General features: G+C 35.3%; 1 pseudogene; it reads right to left on the bottom strand.

Annotated features, from left to right (window-relative positions):
- Positions 1 to 410: 410 nt before the first annotated feature.
- LOC107783566 (glycosyltransferase BC10-like) lies at positions 411 to 2,897 on the bottom strand (annotated as a pseudogene).
- Positions 2,898 to 7,467: the final 4,570 nt, after the last annotated feature.

The following is a 7,467-nucleotide window of genomic DNA, read 5'->3' on the forward strand; positions in this document are numbered from 1 at the left end:
TGAATGTGTTTTAGAGAATTGAGTTATAATCAAAGTGTCACAAACAATTAGTGTGTTGGAGTGAGTGTTTGCTTTACAATTTAGAGTAACTTGTAAATCAAATAGTCGTATTAGGAGTACTGGAGAGTATTAAATTACAGTCTTGTAATTGATACATTTTGGCTCATTATTTTCAGTGGAGTTGAAGTTGAAAATCCCACGCAGTAGGTCGTGATTTTTGTACCTTTTGAGCCGGGTGATTTTCTACGTAAAAATTGCTGTGTTTTACGTTACTGCTTATTTTACTTCACGTTTAAGGAACACGATAAAGAACCAAGTTCTTTATTAATTCAACCGGGCACTCAAGCTAACATTTTCATCTTTTTGAATATAACTTATACACATCGATAGTGTTACACAATCGGTATATTTTAAGGATAAAATCCAAGCATCACGGGCACAACCCGCAACAGGGGTTGCAATGCGTCCGGCATAAATTTCCTAGCAAAGATATAACAAATATTTGTAGTAATATTCCCATTGTACAAACACTCTGTCCCAAATCGAATTTGATTAAAAAACGCATCTGTAATATTATGCCATCCAAATTTCCTAGGATGAGGGCCACCTCTTGACCAATCAACCTAAGTAATCGTCTTGTCAGAATTCATTTGAGGATATAAAATGTTCGAGAAAAAACCCAAAAACATATATTATTTTTGGCTTTACACTCAAAGTCATACACATTCTTTCATATGGAGCACTAATAGTCCATTTACTTTAACAAAGTGGTGCACTTTTAGTCATAACACTAAACACATTTTAATTTTTAACAGAAATCTAAGATCTGACAAAATATTTGTTTCATTTATTTTCATGTTTACCGAAAGAAATAAAGATGACAAATTTATCTAGATAGCAAATAGTAAATATACATAGAATTTATTTACTATACGTAAAATATACATTTTACTAAGAAATGTTAAACGCCGTTAATTTTTATTTGCAATGATTTTTATTTAGATAACCTCAAATGTTATCTAGATTTTTTATTATATACATAATATTTACTATACGTTGACATAAAATAAATATATATATTTATTAGATTTTTTTTTATTTTAAGGGGAGTTAACGTATAGTAAATATACATAAAATAAAAATAAATTTTAGGTTATCTAAATAACATTTGAGGTTATCTAGATAATAATCATTGCAAATAAAAATTAACGGTGTTTAACATTTCTTAGTAAATGTATATTTTACATATAATAAATAAATAATAAATAGATAAATAGTAAGTAAATTTTATGTATATTTATTATTTACTATCTAGATAAATCTGTCATCTTTTTTTCTTTCGGTCAACAAGAAAATAAATAGAACATATATTTTGTTAGATCTTAGATTTCTGTTAAAAATTAAAATGTGTTTAGTGTTATGACTAAAAGTGCACCACTTTGTTAAAGTAAATGGGCTATTAGCAGTGGCGAAGCCAGAAAATTCAACAAGGGTGTTCAAACCTTTGCCAGTAGGCTATGTAAGGGTGTTCAAAGAATTTTTAATCAATAACAAGTAATATTTTACCTTATACGGAGTATAATTTTCCGACGAAGGGTGGTCAGTTGACCACCCTTGGTTGCACGTAGCTTTGCCCCTGGCTATTAGTGCTCTATGTGGAAGAATATGTATGACTTTGAGTTTAAAGCCAAAGATAATGTATGTTTTTGGGCTTTTTTCAAGTGTTATGACTAAAAGTGCACCACTTTGTTAAAGTAAAATGACTATTAGTGCTCCATGTGAAAGAATATGTATGACTTTGAGTCTAAAGCGAAAGATAATGTATGGTTTTGGGCATGGAGCTTGACAATGTTCTTGAAAAATAGGGTAAAACTTGCGATCTGAAGCAATCTTCACAGCAAGTGATCGATCAATTTCGAACCATTGAGATCCTTTTCGCCATTGTTCGATCGTTATATTCAGCCACATTAGGCGATTATATTGGCCACAGCCCGGTTTTTGAGGATCGTCGTAATAGCCTAAGAAGCTTAAGTTTGGGCCAAGGAGGTGAAGGTATACGGTGGTGGAATTGGATAGAATGCATGAATCTGAAAGTAATACTATAAATCTTTGATTCGAGGAGTCCAGTAAAGTGTTTGCTAGAAGTCTTCTTTATGCATCTGTCATGGATATGGTGCCCAAATAGACCGGCTGCATTGAGATAAAAATGAGTATAATGTAAAGATAAAGTGAGATCACAATTTATTGTACCGAAGTCATACAAGTAATTGTCATAGCAGAAAAATAATTCATTTATACATGTATAAAATCACACAAAATTTTAAAAAAGAAAAGAAGAGAAAGAACAAAAAATGCTAAAATAAATCCTGAAAATTAAATTTTGTGACATATATAAAATTGCCATGTAAGTATAGCTTTGTTAACAACTCACCTTACATATTATTCACGTGACATCACTTAAAAACAAAAAGGTCATTTTTTGACCCATCCTAATTCCCGGTGTCTTTACTACATGTAGCACATATATAGTGGATCGAAAAAAGATGGATATATATATATATATATATATGAGTTAGTTATTTTTCGTTTCAAATATAAATTTATGACTTTAAGGCAATAAACTAAAAGTTCTAATCTTTTTAACCCTAAATAGCTTCGCTCTTGTTAGGAAATTTATGATAAAAAGATGCGAACCTGGCTAGGTATTATTCTCCCATAGAAGACAGAAGTTTCAGGCACAGTTGGAATCATTATATGAAGGATGTGATGTGTTCATATATGGAATACAACCCTTGATATCCATTAAAGAACTTGTCCCATAAAGGACCAAGTGGCAATGGCCCAGGTGTTAAGAACATGAATGCTATTTTTGGTACCAACAACTCTTCATCACTCATATTGTGCATTAATAATATTTGTGATACTTTGAGAGAACCATGAATAGTATAATTAAATGTCTCATTTGATTTCCCTTTATGTTCATATGCTAGTTGTAGTGCCGGTGGTAGTTTTCGTCGAAATTTTCGAAACTTTTAGGAGGAGGAGGAGGTAATGGTTGTGGATGTTCAAGCTTTATTGATGTGGTAGAAGAAACATAAACAACATTTAGAGATTGTTTTAGGCAAATGGAAAGCTTTTAAAGCATAAAGCAGAAAAGAGACCAATTGATAAGCCAATAATAACAACGAACAAGAAGATCTTGAGATGATTGGAGTGGGAATTATGGACATTAAATACCTTGGAATTCATTGGTGATCAATTGGTTTTCTTTATCCAATATTTTTTTGATAAACCAAATAATTAATTAACAAAAATAATTACAGGGGTAGCAAGTTAATTAGAATGGTTGTCTAGGTGGCCAACATTGTTTGCATTAGTTTTAGTAATATTACAGACCAAAGTTTTTTTGTTGAAAGTAGTTCCTAGGATGTCTGCTCATAGTGCGTCGTTGACAAACACCGGAGAAACTTTCAAAATCCTAGTTCTACCAAAAAGCTTTTTCTTTGCTCCTTCCTTAGCTAGGAGGTTTGCCACCTGGTTCTTCTCTCTGAAGCTATGGCTGATGGCTGGGTTCCCCAGTTGTGTCATCAAGGATCTGCATTCACAAATAATATTGTCATAAAGCAGATGACCATGTTTTAACATTCTAATGATCTCCTGTGAGTCAATGTGAATGACTAAAGCTGTGAGGTTGGGCTGTGCTGCTATATTTTGGCTTTCAAGTAGTGCATAGAGCTCTGCTAGATTGTTTGTTATGGTTGGGAATCCTTTCATGTAGCCAATAGCCTAGCCACCTGAGTGATTTCTAAATAACCCCCCTATGCCCCTTTTCCCTGGGTTACCAAGGGAGGAGCCATCAATGTTTAGCTTAAAGTAGTCTCTGTTAGGAGGTTCCCATTTAACACTAATGGTAGTCCATTGTTTTTGAGGTTTATTCCTGGCTAGTAAATGGTATTCCATAGCCTGGGCAATGACAGCATTGGTTTGGACCTGCTCATTCTTTTGGTTAAGCAGGTTGTTCCTAGTTAGCCAAATGCTTCAGAAGAAGAATGGTAAAAGGAAGTGCCATTGTATGTTATCATTGAACTGTTTTTCCTTAAGCTTGTTCCATGTTATATTCCAAGAATCAGGCGTGAACCCTATGTGCATAGATATAGATTGTTCCAAAAGGATTTGGCATTGGCACAAAGGAAGAAGATGTGGTTTATAGATTCCTCTGTGTTGTTGCAAACTGGACAAGAAAGGTTGACTTAGAGGACCATGTTATGTAGATACTTATTTATAATGGTAGGCAACCTGTTGTGTTCTAGAAGCCAAGTAAAGAATCTTATCTTATTAAGGGTTTCAAGTTTCCAAATTCAGTTGAAAGTGAGGGCTCTACTCAGAGTGTGTGTTCCACCAGGGGTTGACGATGGAGCAAGCTCACTTGGAGAAAATAGATCATTGCTAGTGGGCCCTAGATGAGTTTGTCCTCTCTCCCTAAGTTCAGGTTGAGTAGAGAGTTATTGATGGTAAGAGACACTGACTCAAGAATGGGAAAGGAGAGGGAGTGTAAGTTCCAGATCCTATTGTTGTATATGGATGATATTTTAAGTTTTCATCCCCATTAGTCTTTGGTCTACTGATGATGGTGTCAATGGGCCCCATGTTAGGAATCGAGCAGTCAGTGAGGATGTTAACCCTGTTTTCTTTGTTGATAACCCACCTAGAGGCTTTGTTGCAGATTTTCCAGTTGTCACGACCCCAATTTTCCTCCGTAGGATACCGTGATGGCACCTAGTCTCTACGACTAAGTAAGCCTAACATTTGATAACAATTGAACATATGTAACTAACAAAATACTAAATACCAGTTGAATAAACTCATATTAACCTCTGAATACAGAATCTCAACCATACAATTCCTAAGAACTATGGGAGAGAGTCATAAGCTCTATAGAATAAACGAAAATACCTAATACATCACTGTTTGAAAGAAAATACAATAATAAATGAGAATAAGGGAAGGTGACTCCGAGGCCTGCGGACGCAGAGTAGTCATACCTTAAAGTCTCTGATAAAGGCAACTAGCAGGTAATCTCTAACGACCGGCACAAATAGACATACCTGGATCTGCACAAATATATGAAGAAGCGTAGTATGAGTACACCACAATAGTACTCAGTAAGTGTCAAGCCTAACCTCGGTAGAGTAGTGATGAAGCCAGGTCAAGACACCTACTAGGATATAAATAAGCAATATGGAAATGTAATAAGGATAAATAATGGAAAGTAAGAAATAACGGATTCAAAACAAGATAATAACATGAACAAATACCGGAAACTAAACATGGCAATACCAAAAAAGAAGCAACTGAAAAGAACCCAAATAATCATATACGGACAACAACTGGTAGAACAAATAAGAATAAAACAACAAAAAATGTTCCCACCAAAACTCTTTGAAACATGAAATAAACAACAAGAATAAAAAGGAGGTACCGCCTCGTGTATAATAAAATCAAAACCGAGGTACCGCCTTGTATAATCAAGAATCACAATTGAGGTACCGTCTCGTATTCACATTTCTCAATTTCAATCACAATCTTTCCTTATACCGCCGCGTGAGCCTTATATTTGAAATAGGTTTTGAAAATGGTTTTCCCGAAATAGCTACACGCACTTTAGCCCACTTTATAACGCCGCGTGGCTTCATGTAGTTCCCCTACAAGCAACACGCACACAAGTCCCACCGTATACCGCGCATACACATCAAACCCAAGCCTTATACCGCAACATGCACGTCAATATCACATCACAATAACAACTCGCACCACAAGTTCCTATATATCACAATTTGCCAACAATTCACAAAATCAATATTTCCACAACAATAGCCCATGGCTCCACCACAACGGGTACAAGAATATCAACAACAACAAAGAATGTAAAATGCTCAAAAGGAAGATGTTTCAACAATAATAATTTTGCCTCAACATGATATCGACTTTCATAATTTCAACACCAATAATTCAACAACGAGAGACAATGTATAACCATGATATTAAATAAGAATAACTCACAATAGAATAGATAACGTGTAATAATGACTCCAAATAATGGAATTCGACAAGGAAAGAGAAACATGAACAATAACTTCAAGTATTGGTAATCAACAATGAAAGAGGTAATATGAAACAATGGCTTCAATTGATGATAAGCAACAATGAAAGAGATAACATGTATAATGACTTCAAATAATGATAATCAACAATGAAGAGATAGCATGTAACAGTAAATGAGGCAACAAGTTCAACTAAATCATGAGAGCAAATTATCAATTAAGAGGTAGTACAAGTGTTAGCGAAATCATTCAAGGCATATAAAGATAGAATAACACAAGTAAGAATATATTGACTAAGAGACTTTAGAACATGATATGTCATTTCAAGTAAGGCATGGAATTAGTCTAAGTAATCTAAATCGGTCAAATACCACGTACAACCTGTGTACCCACTCATCACCTTGCATACATGGATTTCACTTAGCACAATTGAATCAAACAATACCAATCCTAAGGGTTAGTTCCCCCACACGAAGTTAGGTAAGACACTTACCTCAACTAGGCCAATTCAATACTCAAAAATAGCTTTTCCCTTAAAATCTGCCTCCACACGGCTCAAATCTAACCAAAATCGACTTAATATCATCAAACAATGCTAGAGAATTCAATTGCAATAGATAAAGCTAAGATCTTTACACTTTTACCAAAAAGTTAAACCGGGGTCCGCCCAGTCAAAACCCGGGTCCAATGGTAGATTCTGTCTACCCATGACCCCATGAGTTCATATATGTGGTTATTTTCAAAATTCGAGTCCAAATCGACTCTCGAACCTCAACTTCTTATTTTTAAAAAACTTGACAAAGTTTCACAAATTTTCACTTTGATTCACATGATTTTGATGTTAAAAGCTAAGATATGTTGATGGAATATGACTAGAAATGGATTAGAATCACTTACCTAAAGTTTGTAGGTGAAAATCTCCTTTCTAAATCGCCTCCTACCAAGTCTAGGGTTCAAAATGAGAGATAAATCCCGACTTTCAGCCCTTATGTTCAGTTGCAGTTATCGCAATTGCAATATGGGTTCGCAAGTGCGAATCCTCGCAATTGCGAAGAAAACCTCGCAAATGAGGCACTGAAGGACTAGGAAGCTCTTCCCAAATGTGAAGATGGAATCGCAATTGCGACCCTTGCTGCCCTCGCAAAAGCGACATTTTTATCGCAAATGCGAAGTACCCAATTTCGGACCACTTCGCAATTGCAAACCTGGCATCGCAATTGCGATGGACCCTGCTAAGCTCGCAAATGCGACCCTAGTGTTCACAATTGCAACACGAGAGCACCAGACACCAGTTTTCTGCAATATCAGTCCAAAACTCTCCGGAACATGTCCGAAACTCATCTGAGCCCTCGGGGCTCCAAACCAA

The sequence above is a fragment of the Nicotiana tabacum genome, chromosome 14 (assembly GCF_000715075.1).
Source record: "Nicotiana tabacum cultivar K326 chromosome 14, ASM71507v2, whole genome shotgun sequence".
Classification (NCBI taxonomy): domain Eukaryota; kingdom Viridiplantae; phylum Streptophyta; class Magnoliopsida; order Solanales; family Solanaceae; genus Nicotiana; species Nicotiana tabacum.